Source organism: Phyllobates terribilis, unplaced genomic scaffold (assembly GCF_046119375.1).
Source record: "Phyllobates terribilis strain yellow unplaced genomic scaffold, ASM4611937v1 Scaffold_7__3_contigs__length_470593459, whole genome shotgun sequence".
Classification (NCBI taxonomy): domain Eukaryota; kingdom Metazoa; phylum Chordata; class Amphibia; order Anura; family Dendrobatidae; genus Phyllobates; species Phyllobates terribilis.
In genome coordinates, this window is record NW_027362767.1 from 25382918 (window position 1) to 25398991 (window position 16074).

The window sequence follows — 16074 nt, forward strand, 5'->3', positions numbered from 1 at the left end:
AACCGTGGGACCGTCGAGTGTTCAGCACTCAAAACGTAACAGAAACACAGTATCTGCTGGTAACATCAATTTTGCGGAATCATTTCATCATTTTTTTAGCCCATCCTTTGCAAGGCCACAGGAGACAAGAAGTCTGACACATAGTCAACACCTAGAGACAATGGTACAGGAGTATCCCCAAGTAAACATTGAAGCCATGATTGTGTCTCTGGACCCTTGCTCTTTTTGGGCTTCCAATCTGGATAAATGGCTGGAGCTCGCCACTCGTGCCTTGAAGATCTTGTCATGCCCGGCAGCCAGCTTTCTGTCTGAACGTGTGTTCAGCACTGCTGGTGGAGTGCTGACAGATAAGCGCACGTGACTCTCCACTGATAATGAAGACAGACTCACGTTCATAAAGATGAACAAAGCATGGATCTGAAAAGACTTTTCTACCCCTGTGTCTTCCTGGGGAGAGTAAAAGCTTGATGATTTGTTAAAATCACCTCACCAACCGTTTTAAGCTTTCAAATTACTAATCATGTTTATCTGTATCTTGGCTGGAAAATAATTTGGGCCTTGTAGCAGTGTACAGTACTGATTCTATTAGGCCATCTATACTAAACTCCACCTGATTTAAAATTACTAATCATGTTTATCTGTATTTTGGCTGGAAAATAATTTGGGCTTTGTAGCAGTGTGCATTACTGATTCTATTAGGCCATCTATACTAAACTCCACCAGATTTAAAATTACTAATCATGTTTATCTGTATCTTGGCTGGAAAATAATTTGGGCCTTGTAGCAGTGTGCAGTACTGATTCTATTAGGCCATCTATACTAAACTCCACCAGATTTAAAATTACTAATCATGTTTATCTGTATCTTGGCTGGAAAATAATTTGGGCCTTGTAGCAGTTTGCAGTACTGATTCTATTAGGCCATCTATACTAAACTCCACCAACTTTCAAATTAATAACAATTTTTAGCTGCATCTAGCCCGGAAAATAATTTTGGGGCTCCTAGATGCGCAAGACACATGAGTGCCTTCTTGTTGCACTACCTGCAACTTGACCCTCAGATTGTCAGAATTCAAAATAATCCTGACTACTGGGTTGCCACACTCTTAGATCCCCCACACTCTTCGATCAACCTTTTCATTTTAATAAAGACCAAAAAAATGGTCATTTTTGAAATTATAAGCATTATCAGGTTATTAGAAACTGAAATCAAACAGTTTTCAACTCAAAACTTTATTATAGGTGATGTTACATTTGCACATAGGACCCCTTGTTCGAAAGGAGCTTCTGACCTCTCTCGTCCATTGAATTTGTCAGGTTTTGGATGGTTTCTGCTTCAATTGTTTTGCATGAGGACAGAATACCCTCCCAAAGATGTTGCTTAGATGTGAACTGCCTCCCACGATCATAGACACTCCTTTTGATGATGCTCCAGAGGTTCTGAATGGGGTTGAGGTCAGGAGAGCATGGGGGTCACACCATAAGTTTGTCCCCTTTTATGCCCATATCAGCCAGAGATGCAGATGTGTTATGTGCAGCATGAGACGGTGCATTATCATGCATGAAAATGATCTTGCTGCGGAATACACGGTTCTTCTTCTTGAACCATGGCAGAAAGTGCTGTTTGAGAAACTCCACATACATTATGGAGTTAATCGTTACCCCTGTTATGTTCTGCTACCAAAGCTAAGGAAAGAGAGGAGATCTGTCCCTACTATAGGACTCAGCTGAATCCCTACGATGTAACAGGGAACCTGATCCTGCGATCAGACCTGCTAAAGTCCTAATCTAGTCTGTACGGAGACCTATAGATGTGGGGAGGGAATCCCTACAAGTACTAAGGACTGGGAGGAATATGGGACACCTCCTAACAGAAATAGTAGCAGACAGACGAACAAACAAAATAGATAGAACATAGAGGTCCGTAGACCAAGCAAACTAACAGAGTTAGATACCGAGCACAGGCTAGCTAGAAAGTAGATATACAATGAAGTCCAGCCAAGCCAGAAGGGCGGAGCAGGACTAAATAGGCCAACAAGGTCATGTGACCAGCAAAGGAAAAAAAAACCTAACAGCAAGGTTCTAACAACCCCTTCAGGGATCCTAAAGGGGCCTACAATCTCTCTCCCCATGATTCCAGCCCAAAACATTACTCCACCTCCTCCTTGTTGGTGCCGTAGCCGTGTTTGCATGGGGTGTCAAACAACCAGCCATCCTCCACTCCATCCATCTGGACCATCGAGCGTAGCACGGCACTCATCGGTGAACAAAACAGTTTTGAATTCAGTCTTCATGTATTGTTTGGCCCACTGAAGCCATTTCTGCTTGTGTGCTGTGGATAGAGGAGGTCAACAGGATGGCTAACGCACAGCTGCAAACCTCTGAAGGACCCTGCAACTTGTTGTTCGGGGGACGTTGGAGGCACCAGCAGCTTCAAAAACTTGTCTGCTGCTATGACAAGGCTTTTTTGCCACTGCTCTTTTAACCTGACATAATTGCCTGTAGGAAAGAGTCCTCAATTTTCCCTTATCAGCATGCACACGTGTGTACTGTGAATCAGCTACATACTTCTTGATTGTACGATGATCAGGATGAAGTGTCTTTGCAATGTTGATTGTAGTCATGCCTTGACCTAAACACTCCACAATTTGTTGCTTCTCAGCAGCCGACACATCCTTTTTCTTTCCCATTTTGGCAGAAAATTAAAGCTTCTTAATAATGTGGGATAGCCTTCTTAAGTAGTCTTGCCTTTCATTGGACACACCTGCCAAACTAATTAGCACAGGTGTCTGCAATTGCTTACAGTGATATAAAGAGCCCTGACACACATCACCATCATTGAGTTTAACTGACAAACAAAAAAATTCTTACATTATTACTCCTAAACACTTTTTGCATAATAATTTGGAACACAGTGTACATGTGCTTTTCCACAAAACACCAGTGGTTCACGTAGTGAATCTTACAGTTCTAACTTGCCAACCATGGTCTGTATGGAGTTGTTCAATAAAGGGCCCAAAATTAAGATAACATAGACGGGAGAGGTCTCTATGAATACGAATTCCTAAGTATTTGACACCCTGTGAGGGCCAGGCAAAGGGAAAGTTGGACTGGATGGAATCCTGTATGGATTTGGGGAGGGAGACATCGATGGCCTCAGTCTTCGCTGCATTGATTTTAAAATTTGACCATGTAACAAAGTGATCTATTTCAGCCATAGCAGCAGGGATGGATATATGTGATTGAGTGATATATACTAGGACATCATCAGCAAATGCCTCCCACCTCAACCCACCTAATATTGGGGTTATGGCGAATTGATGAGAGCAGGTGCTCCATCACTAGGATGTATAAGAGAGGGGACAGAGGACTATGGAGGATTATGAAAGGTGATGAAAATGTTCCATTTATCTTCAGCCTAGTTGACGTATTGCGATACAGGGCCGTGATTTTGCCTATAAAAGGGTCCCCTAGACCCCTACCCCAAGCTTTTTAAGAGAATAATATATGGCGTGCCAGGAGACTCTATGGAATGCTTTCTCAGCATCCAACGAGAGTATCTAATTACAAATTTTTAACTGCATCAAGCCCAGGAAATACTTTGTGCCTAGTAGCAGTGTCTGCTAGTCAGCGGATTATCCCAGCTGTTAAGCAAGCTACACCACCTGTAGTTTGGACACTTAATTTTTTCAAAGGAAATGGTTCGGGCCCCCGGGACACTCAGTGAAGAGCATCGGGGAGGCACCCCAAGGAACAGGGGCTGGGACAGGCGGTAGGACGCCTTGCGGTGGACCGCCAAGCTCGATCCTTATGAAAGCTTTTTAACTGCATCAGCTTTAGTGGACGCTACTGGAGCTTGAATTACCGCTGCTGCTGGCATGAGACTTGCCCTCCAATAGATCCTTGTAAAAGGATTTAAAGTGTACTCATTCAAATTAGAGAGACAATTTAAATTAAAAAGATTAGACCTGCCTCCACTGCACGGGGGCTCACTCGACCCACCAGAGGACAGGCATCAGTATTGGGAGAGGGGGGCTGGCCGTCAGGGTCCACCGCGGCTCTGGCACAAACCCGGCGACACGGAGGTCGCACGGGCAGGAACGGACTGGCCGTGTCGGCTTCGCACTTTTTTGGTTTTAGAAGGGCATGACATGCCTATATCTGTGTCTCCCCCTCCTTTTACTCCTCCACCTCTTTTCTTTTCGCATTACTATATGTACTTGTCACTTTTCCATGTGTTAGTTGTGTCTTCTGAGCAGTTTGACAGCTTTTGGACACCTTTGAAGGTGTTTTCTATGTGTTTCTATGTGTTTTTGTTTGCCTGCCATTGGTTTTACCGGTGTTCGAAGGTGTTCGACGAACAGTTCGACAAACAGTTCGGCGAACATACGGGTGTTCGACGGACCGAACCGAACTCGAACACTACGGGGGTGGCTCAACACTAATGGCCAGTGCAATGCAAAAGTCTCATTGATCAACAGGCTCCAGTAATAACAGTACAGTCTCGTTTGCAGCACAGCAGTACACAGTCTATTATCCGTTAGCACAGTAGAGCACACTTCTAATGGATTCACAACCACAGGTGTTTCCATCACAAGGTCTCAATTGTACACAGCATTCTTTATCCTGCATGGAGATGGATGGGGGAAGGAATTGATGAGGAAGATGATCTCTGTGACAAAATTCCTTTCAGTCCTTATCTTCCTGCCCAATGACAGACTTCCTGAACTAACTGTGCAGGATATCTGACCTGTGTTGAGCTTCACCCTTGACTTGAATCCAGTTCTCTTTCCTGCACTTTTGTGAGATAATGATCAGATACACCACTTCTACCTTTGGCTGCTGCCAGAATAGTACACAAGCTCCCCACAATCCCCCTGGGGCTCTGGTAACCACTCCCTGTTTCTTGTGACTGTGTTAACCTCTCTTGTTGTAGGATGCTTTTGAAGCAACAGCACTACATCTGCATGCCACATATGATTATCCTGTGATATGGATTCCTTCATCATAAATGGCATTTTACGACTCCTCGTATACTGTTCCTCTGTATTGCACTCACAGATATTGTAATCATGTGTTGCACGCACGCCACCTAAGTTCAGATAGGGGCGAGATCGGGTACATGAATTTGCTGGAATCCTGGGGGAACCGTTATTCCGGGCAACCATAGGCTGCAGCTTCTCTCACGCACTTGACAGATCCATTTGCTGACTAGACACATTTGACAAGAGTCCTCATAAATGGTAGAACAGTAATGTAGCACCCTGAGGATTCGGCTGCTACAGGGGTATTACACCTCAAGCCAGAGGTGTGGTATTCCACTCCCGGGTAAGGATGGAGTGTGGAACTGAGCTCAGTAGGCTGCATGCACTACATACATCCCATTTCCGGGGGACAGATCAATGGTACTCCCACTAGAGAAATGTGCAGGTACGACAGTGTCTGTCCTTGGCTGGAGTGGGAGGGGGGTGGAACATCCCAGTAGTGTAGGGGCAGATAGGGGGAGCAGTCTGGGTAAAGCTAGGAGCTCATTGGGTGCTGGTCACCTGAGCTCACACATAGAGGGAGTATATAAGGTGGGAACCATCTTAGAACAGGGTCTTTGTAGAGGAAGAGAGCAGAGGAGAAGAGCAGCTCCAAGGCCAAGAGAGAGAGAGGACAAAGAAGGACCCAGAGGGGGAGAAGAGAGAACTCCAAGAACCCAAGATTAGATCAGCGGGTGAAGAGTTGGCACAAGGGTACCGGATCCCAAGCTGGTGGAGGGTCCTAATCCTTAGCCAGAGACCGGAGGTCGTGGGCAGGATCTGCCACGACCACCCACTAAATCCACCCGGAAGGCAAACCAAGAATAGGGTCAGGGAACCCAGAGACAAGGGTTTACCAACAAGAGGCCCGAGGGAGCCGGACTTAGGTGGATCCCTGGTGGGGAAGGCCAGAGAGAAGGAACGTCAGAAAGGGAGCTCAGGATCACGCTCCAGAATTACTTGGGAGTTGGCCGAGTCCAGGACCTGGTGGACGCAGCACGGCTCGGGCGGTCACTCAAGGCCGGAGTGACCAGCATAAAAGCAGTAAGTAAAGACCCTGAACTGCACAGCCGGACTCTGAGTCTCATTACCATCCTCACTGCACCTCCACAACCACCATCCTCTACACCTGACCCCCTGAGGCTATACCCCTCCCGTTGGGGGTTATACTACCTGAGCTGCACACACATCACCAGCCTCAGCGGACCCTGCTGCAGCGGCGGCCGTATTGACCGCAAATCAACGGGTGGCGTAGTCGACATAAAAGAACATCTAGTAACATCTATAAGGACTGCCACACACTGAGCTTGACACCCTGGGCACGGACCGGGTCACCGCCACTCGGAGACTACAACCCCCATCTGATCCGGATCCGGGTATCCCCCAAACAACACTGGCCCAGGGGGCGCGTCAGTAACATTTAATGATACACGGCCAGTGCAATGCAAATGTCTCTTTGAGCAACAGGCTTCAGTAATAACAGTACAGTCTCCTTTACAGCACAGCAGTACACAGTCTACTATCCGGTAGCACAGTGCAGCACAGTTTTAATGGATACACAACAACAGGCTTTTCCTTCACAAGGACTCAGTTGTTCACAGCATTCTTCATCCTGCAAGGAGATGGAGGGGGGAGTTTGATGAGTAAAATGATCTCAATGACACAATTCCTTCCAGTCCTTATCTTCCTGCCATATGATAGACTTCCTGAACTAACAGTGCAGGGTATCTGAAATGTGTTGAGCTTCACCCTGGATTTGAATCCTGTTCTCTTTCCTACACTTTTGTGAGATACAGATCACACACACCACTTCTCTCTTTGACTGCAGCCAGAATAGTAAATATGTTCTCCACAATCCCTCTGGGGCTCTGTTAACCACTCCCTGTCTATTGTGACTGTGTTAACCCCTCTACTTGCTGGATGCTTTTGAAGCAACAGCACTACTTCTGCATGCCACATATGATTATTGTAACATACCTGGCGGCGTCCTTGCATGGTGGCCCATCTCCCACTGTGCAAGAGGGCGCACTTGATCTCCTGTCCAGAATGTCTCTCTGGCTTCCCTCCATGCTGTCTGTTTGTGTCTGTTTCTGCTGCTTAAGGGCGGCGCCCGATCACTTCCTGCCTTTTTGTACCTGCTGTGGGTCACACCCCTTGTGCGTCCTCAGCCTATTGCTGTCTGTCACTTGGTATATAGCTCAGCAGCTCCCTTCTATCCCTGCCTGAGCATAGTGTTTCCTTCAGTGTGTGCTTGCACTCTGAAGGTGCCAGGTCCCGTCTCTTGTCTCCTGCTTTTTTATCAGTTCCCGTGTCTGAACTGAGTCCTGTATGTCTCCTGCTTTGCGGTATCAGCTCCCGTGTCTGAACTGTGTCCTGTATGTCTCCTGCTTTGCGGTATCAGCTCCCGTGTCTGAACTGTGTCCTGTATGTCTCCTGCTTTGCGGTATCAGCTCCCGTGTCTGAACTGAGTCCTGTATGTCTCCTGCTTTGCGGTATCAGCTCCCGTGTCTGAACTGACTCCTTTCTGTGTTCTCTTGTCTGTCCTGTCTGAACACGCTCCTAGCCTGTTCCTCTCGCCTTCTAGTGGCCGATTTCCTAGACCCGCTCCTGTGTCTGGTCTGTCCTGTCTGAACACGCTCCTTGCCTGTTCGTTCCGCCTCTCTGGGGGCCGTATTCCCAGACCCGCTCCTGTATCCCTCTGCAGTGTCGGTCTCCTCCGTACACTCAGTTCCAGTCTGAACTCTCTCCTGTCCTTTACCTGTTTTGCCTCTATGTCTGTTCCCTTCCTTTTTCTGCAGAGTCTGAACTCGTACCTAACTCCTGCTTGTTGTCTCTGCAAGTACTGTGTGAGTATCTGGCTCTGTCTTTCCCTTCCTGTCTGTTCCGTGTGAACAGAGCCCTGTCCTCCCTGCTCAGCCTTGTCTGCACTCTAGCTGTGCTTGCCTGTAACCCTCTGCCTGTATTGTTCCCGAGTCCCGGTGTGTACTGGGTCCTATCCCGCCTGTGTTCCTACCTGCTAGTGCCTTCCTGTCTGCACTCTAGCTGTGCTTGCCTTTACCCCCCTGCCTGCATACCCGCCTGCCTGCATACCAGTCGTGCCTGCCTATACCCTCCAGTCTGTGTGCCAGCCTACCAGCCTGTTCCTGTATTCCCCTGTGTGGGTCAACAGCCGTGTCCGGGGTCTGTCCTGGAGTAGCACCTGGTCCCTCTGCTCGGTTCCTCCTTGGTGCACTGGCGTCGTATGCCGTCGTGCGACCCTGGTCGGATCGGGTGAATACTTAGTCACGCCCCTCCAGGCATTCACTCTCCGGCACGGTCCAGTGGAATCACTACCAATCACACGCACACGCCGCTTAGCCCGGGCGTGTGCATAACAGCATGCTCAGGCCATGGTTCCCGTTGAGCCCCACGGCCTTCGCTCTTTGAGAAGTTTTTCCAGCGAATACATGCATTAAAATAAATAAATAAATTTTTTTCCCCCTTTAGCTGAGTTCCAGGCGAATTACGCACCCGTCCAGATGGATCTATCAGCTCTCGTTCCTGCGGATCCGCCACGTTACTATGGGGATCCAAGACAGTGTCGTGCATTTGTGGAGCAATGCATGCTACACTTTAAGGCCTACCCTCTCTATTTTCCTTCCGATTGGGCTAAAGTGGCCTTTATGATTGACTACCTAGCGGGTGATGCCTTGAAATGGGTCACCCCCCTATGGGAAGCATGGGATCCTGTCATCCTTGACCTGCAGGCCTTCCTGGTGGCCTTTCGTATGGTCTTCGAGGACCCTAACTCTGAAGCCCCTGCTGAAGCTTCACTTCCCAATATCCCGGAGCAGCCCCGACGGGTAATGTGTGTGGGTAGCGCAATAGTCCTCCAGCCCAATGAGACTACTGCCCACCCAGAATCCTCACAGGGTGACTACGCTTTCCGGAATACTTCTCTCAACCTCAAGAGGCAGCCCAGACGTGCTAGACTTAGAGGCAAGCCGTCACGCCAGGGTCTGTCCTCCCTGAGACCTCCTGACCCCAACCTTGAAGTCCCTACTGAAGCTTCATCTCCCTGTATCCCGGAGAAACCCCAATGGGTAATGTGCGTGGGTAGTGCACCAGTTCTCCTGGCCGAAGAGACTTCTGCCCATCCAGACTCCACACAGGAGAACTTCCTGCACCCGGCATCAGATGCTTCTTTCTCTTTAACCGGTGTGCATGTCCAAGGATGCTCCAAAGCTGTGGTTACCTCAGAGTCTGTGCACCTCTACTACCTGGCGGAGGATCCCCTGTTGCCTCCTGAACCCTCCGGGATACCACTCGATGACAAATGGAGAGAGACTTCTCTACACCCGGTACTCAATACTTTGTCCGCTTCGTCCTGTGAGCCTGACAATGGGTACCCCAAAGTGGTAGTTACCTCCGAGTCTCTACACCCCTCTGACCAGGCGGAGGATCTCCAGTTGTCTCCTGAACCCTTCGGGGTGCTACCTGGTAGCGAAAGGACAGAGACTCTCCTATACTCTGTACCTGATACCTCGCTCGCTTCGTCCAGTGAGTCCAACTTAGTGTACTCCGAAGCAGAGGTTACTCCTGAGTCTCTACACCCCTCCGACCAGGCGGAGGACCTCCAGTTGTGTTCAGAATCCTTCGGGGTGCCACCTGGTGGTGAATGGACAGAGACTTTCCTATATCCTGGATCTGATACCTCGCTTGCTTCGTCCAGTGAGTCCGACCTAGTGTACTCTGAAGCAGAGGTTACCCGTGAGTCTCTACACCCCTCTGACCAGGCGGAGGACCGCCAGCTGTCTCCAGAACCCTTCGGGGTGCCACCTGGTGGTGAATGGACAGAGACTTTCCTATACTCGGTACCCGATACCTCGCCTGCTTCCTCCAGTGAGTCCGACCTAGTGTACTCTGAAGCAGTTGTTTTCTCTGAGCCTCTGCACTCTTCTGACCCGGCGGAGGACCTCCAGTTGTTTCCTGAATCCTCCGGGATACCACCAGATAACAAAGAGACAGTGACTTTTTCTCATTATGTACGTGATAACCCGTCTATTTCTTCCTGTGAGCTTGACAAGATGTACCTCGAAGCAGAGATTACCCTTAAGTCTCTGTCCCCCTCCAACCCAGTGAACGACTGGCCCTCGAATTCCCTGCGGAAGATTCTGGCAGGCCTGAAGAAGAGGGGGCGTAAGGGGGGAGGTACTGTAACATACCTGGCGGCGTCCTTGCATGGTGGCCCATCTCCCACTGTGCAAGAGGGCGCACTTGATCTCCTGTCCAGAATGTCTCTCTGGCTTCCCTCCATGCTGTCTGTTTGTGTCTGTTTCTGCTGCTTAAGGGCGGCGCTCGATCACTTCCTGCCTTTTTGTACCTGCTGTGGGTCACACCCCTTGTGCGTCCTCAGCCTATTGCTGTCTGTCACTTGGTATATAGCTCAGCAGCTCCCTTCTATCCCTGCCTGAGCATAGTGTTTCCTTCAGTGTGTGCTTGCACTCTGAAGGTGCCAGGTCCCGTCTCTTGTCTCCTGCTTTTTTATCAGTTCCCGTGTCTGAACTGAGTCCTGTATGTCTCCTGCTTTGCGGTATCAGCTCCCGTGTCTGAACTGTGTCCTGTATGTCTCCTGCTTTGCGGTATCAGCTCCCGTGTCTGAACTGTGTCCTGTATGTCTCCTGCTTTGCGGTATCAGCTCCCGTGTCTGAACTGAGTCCTGTATGTCTCCTGCTTTGCGGTATCAGCTCCCGTGTCTGAACTGACTCCTTTCTGTGTTCTCTTGTCTGTCCTGTCTGAACACGCTCCTAGCCTGTTCCTCTCGCCTTCTAGTGGCCGATTTCCTAGACCCGCTCCTGTGTCTGGTCTGTCCTGTCTGAACACGCTCCTTGCCTGTTCGTTCCGCCTCTCTGGGGGCCGTATTCCCAGACCCGCTCCTGTATCCCTCTGCAGTGTCGGTCTCCTCCGTACACTCAGTTCCAGTCTGAACTCTCTCCTGTCCTTTACCTGTTTTGCCTCTATGTCTGTTCCCTTCCTTTTTCTGCAGAGTCTGAACTCGTACCTAACTCCTGCTTGTTGTCTCTGCAAGTACTGTGTGAGTATCTGGCTCTGTCTTTCCCTTCCTGTCTGTTCCGTGTGAACAGAGCCCTGTCCTCCCTGCTCAGCCTTGTCTGCACTCTAGCTGTGCTTGCCTGTAACCCTCTGCCTGTATTGTTCCCGAGTCCCGGTGTGTACTGGGTCCTATCCCGCCTGTGTTCCTACCTGCTAGTGCCTTCCTGTCTGCACTCTAGCTGTGCTTGCCTTTACCCCCCTGCCTGCATACCCGCCTGCCTGCATACCAGTCGTGCCTGCCTATACCCTCCAGTCTGTGTGCCAGCCTACCAGCCTGTTCCTGTATTCCCCTGTGTGGGTCAACAGCCGTGTCCGGGGTCTGTCCTGGAGTAGCACCTGGTCCCTCTGCTCGGTTCCTCCTTGGTGCACTGGCGTCGTATGCCATCGTGCGACCCTGGTCGGATCGGGTGAATACTTAGTCACGCCCCTCCAGGCATTCACTCTCCGGCACGGTCCAGTGGAATCACTACCAATCACACGCACACGCCGCTTAGCCCGGGCGTGTGCATAACAATTATCAGGTGATATGGATTCCTTCATCATTAATGTCAGTGTAGGGCTCCTATTTTACTGGTCCTCTGTATTGCACTCACAGATATTGTAATCATATGTGTTACACGCACGCCACCTAACTTCATATAGGGGCGAGACCTGTTACATGAATTTGTTAGAATCCTGGTGGAATCGTTATTCCGGGCAACCATAGGCTGCAGCTTCTCGCAGGCACAGGACAGATTCAATTGCTGACCAGACACATTTGACAAGAGTCTTCATAAACGGTTGAACAGAAACATTTAGTGAGGCACGGCCAGTGCAATGTACATGTCTCTTTGAGCAACAGGCTCCAGTAATAACAGTATATTCTTATTTGCAGCACAGCAGTACACAGTCTATTATTTGTTAGCACAGTACAACACAGTTTTAATGCATACACAACCACAGGCTTTTCCTTCACAAGGACTCAATTGTACACAGCATTCTCTATCCTGCATGGAGATGGAAGGGGGTGAGGGTTTGTTGAGGAAGATACTCTCTGTGACACAATTCCTTCCAGTCCTTATCTTCCTGCCCAATGATAGACTTCCTGAACTAAGAGTGCAGGGTATCAGACCTGTGTTGAGCTTCACCCTGGACTTGAATCCTGTTCTCTTTCATGCACTTTTGTTATATACAGATCACACACACCACTTCTCCCGTTGGCTGCAGCCAGAATAGTACACAAGTTCCCCACAACCCCCCTTGGACTCTGCTAACCACTCCCTGTCTCTTGTGATTGTGTTAACCCCTCTAGTTGCTGTATGCTTTTGAAGCAACAGCACAACTTCTGCATGCCACATATGATTATCAGGTGATATGGATTCCTTCATCATAAATGGCATTGTAGGACTGCTCGTATATTGGTCCTCTGTATTGCACTCACAGATATTGTTATCATGTGTGACACGCACGCCACCTCTGTTCAGATACGGGCGAGACCGGTTACATGAATGTGTTGGAATCCTGGGGGAACAGTTATTCCGGACAACCATAGGCTGCAGCTTCTCTCAGGCACAGAACAGATTCAATTGCTGACCAGCCACATTTGACAAGAGTCCTCATAAACCGTAGAACAGTAACATTTAATGAGCCACGTCCAGTGCAATGCAAATGTCTCTTTGAGAAACAAGCTCCAGTAATAACAGTACAGTTTCCTTTGCAGCATAGCAGTACACAGTCTATTATCCGGTAGTACAGTACAGCACATTTTTAATGGATACACAACCACAGGTTTTTCCTTCACAAGGACTCAATTGTACACAGCAATCTTTATCCTGCATGAAGATGGAGGGGGGGGGGAGATGAGAAAGATGATATCTGTGACACTTTTCCTTATAGTCCTTATCTTCCTGCCCAATGAAAGGCTTCCTGAACTAACAGTGCAGGGTATCTGACCTGTGTTGAGCTTCACCTTGGACTTGAATCCTGTTCTCTTTCCTGCACTTGTGTGAGATACAGATCACACACACTACTTCTCCCTTTGGCTGTAGCCAGAATAGTACACAAGTTTCCCATTATCCCCTTGGGGCTCTGCTAACCACTCCCTGTCTCTTGTGACTGTGTTAACCTCTCTAGTTAATGGATGCTTTTGTATAAAGAGCACTACTTCTCCATGCTACATATGATTATAAAGTGATAGGGATTCCTTCATCATCAATGGCAGTGTAGGACTTCTCGTAAACTGGTCCTCTGTATTGCACTCACAGATGTTGTAATCCTGCATGGAGATGGAGGGGGGAAGGGTTTGATGAGAGAGATACTGTCTGTGACATAATTTCTTCCAGTCCTTATCTTCCAGCCCAATGATTGGCTTCCTGAACTAACAGTGCAGGATATACGAACTGTGTTGAGCTTCACCCTGGACTTGAATCCTGTTCTCTTTCCTGCACTTTTGTGAGATACCGATCACACACACCACTTCTCCCTTTGGCTGCATCCAGAATAGTACACAAATTCCCCACAATCCCCCTGGGGCTCTGCTAACAACTCCCTGTCTCCTGTGACTGTTTAAAGCTCTCTAGTTGCTGCATGCTTTTGAAGCAACAGCACTACTTCTGCATGCCACATATGATTATCAAGTGGTATGGACTCCTTCATCATAAATGGCAGTGTAGTAATCCTTGTATACTGGTCCTTTGTATTGCACTCACAGTTATTGAAATCATGTTTTACACGCACGCCGCCTAGGTTCTGATATGGGCGAGATCGGTTATATGAATTTGTTGGAATCCGGGGGAACCGTTATTCCGGGCAACCATGGGCTGCAGCTTCTCTCAGCCACAGGAAAGATTCAATTTCTGACCAGACACATTTGACAAGAGTCCTCAAAAACGATAGAAGAGTATTATTTAATGAGGCACGGCAAGTGCAATTTAAATGTCTCTTTGAGCAACAGGCTCCAGTAATAACTGTACAGTCTCCTTTGCAGCACAGCAGTACTCAGTCTATTATCCAGTAGCTCAGTGCAGCACAGTTTTAATGGATACACAACCACAGGTTTTTCCTTCACAAGGACTCAATTGTACACAGCATTCTTTATCCTGTATGGAGATGGGGGGAGGTGGGTGGTTTATGAGGAAGATGATCTCTGTGACACAATTCCTTCCAGTCCTTATCTTCCTGCCCAATGATAGACTTCCGGCACTAACAGTCCAGGGTATCTAACTTGTGTTGAGTTTCACCCTGGACTTGAATACTGTTCTCTTTCCTGCACTTTTGTGAGAAACTGATCACACACACCACTTCTCCCTTTGGCTGCAGCCAGAACAGTACATAAGTTCCCCATAATCCCCCTGAGGCAGTGCTAACCACTCCCTGTCCCTTGTGACTGTGTTAACCCATCTATTTGCTGGATGCTTTTGAACTAACAGCACTACTTCTGAATGCCACATATGATTATCAGGTGATATGGATTCCTTCATTATAAATGGCAGTGTAGGACTCCTCGTATACTGGTCCACTTTATTGAGATCACAGATATTGTAATCATATCTGTTACACGCACGCCGCCTAAGTTCAGATAGGGGCGAGACCGGTTACATGAGTTCATTGGAATCCTGAGGGAACTGTTATTCTGGGCAACCATAGGCTGCAGCTTCTTTCATTCACAGGACAGATTCAATTGCTGACCAGACATATTTGACAAGTGACCTCATAAACGGTAGAACAGTAACATTTAATGAGGCACGGCCAGCGCAATGTAAATTTCTCTTTGAGCAACAGGCTCCAGCAATAACTGTACAGTCTCCTTTGCAGCACAGCAGTACACAGTCTATTATCCGGTAGCACAGTACAGCACAGTTTTAATGGATACACAACCACAGGTTTTTCCTTCACAAGGACTCAATTGTACACAGCATTCTTTATCCTACATGGAGATGGAGGAGGGGGCGCTTGATGAGGAAGATGATCTCTGTGACACAATTCCTTCCAGTATTTATCTTTCTGCCCAATTATCGACTTCCTAAACTAACAGTACATAGTATCTGACCTGTGTTGAGCTTCACCTTGGACTTGAATCCTGTTCTCTCTTCTGCACTTTTGTGGGATACAGATCACACACACCACTTCTTCCTTTGGATGCAGCTAGAATAGTACACAAGTTCCACACAATTCCCCAGTACTCTGCTAACCATTCCCTGTCTCTTGTGACTGTGTTAACCAATCTAGTTGCTGGATGCTTTTGAAGCAACAGCACTACTTCTGCATGCCACATACGATTATCAGGTGATATGGATTCCATCATTATAAATGGCAGTGTAGTGCTCCTCTTATACTGGTCCTCTGTATTGCACTCACAGATATTGTAATCATATGTGTTACACGCACTCTGCCTAAGTTCATATAGAGGCGAGACCGGTTACATGAATTTGTTGGAATCCTGGGTGAACCGTTATTCTGGGCAACCATAGGCTGCAGCTTCTCTCAGGCACAGTAGAGTTTCAATTGCTGACCAGACACATTTGACAAGAGTCCTCATAAATGGTAGAACAGTAACATTTAGTGAGGCACGGCCAGTGCAATGCACATGTATCTTTGAGCAACAGGCTTCAGTAAAAACAGTACATTCTCCTTTGCAGCACTGCAGTACACCATCTATTATTTGGTAGCACAGTACTGCACACTTTTAATGCATACACAACCGCAGGCTTTTCCTTCAAAAGGTCTCAATTGCACACAGCATTCTTTATCCTGCATAGAGATGGAGGGGGTAGGGTTTGATGACGAAGATACTCTCTGTGACACAATTCATTCTAGTCCTCATCTTCCTGCCCAATGATAGACTTCCTGAACTAACAGTGAAGGGTATCTGACTTGTGTTGTGCTTCACCCTGGACTTGAATCCTGTTCTCTTTCCTGAACTTTTGTGAGATACAGATCACACAGACCACTTCTCCCTTTGGCTGCAGCCAGGACAGTACATA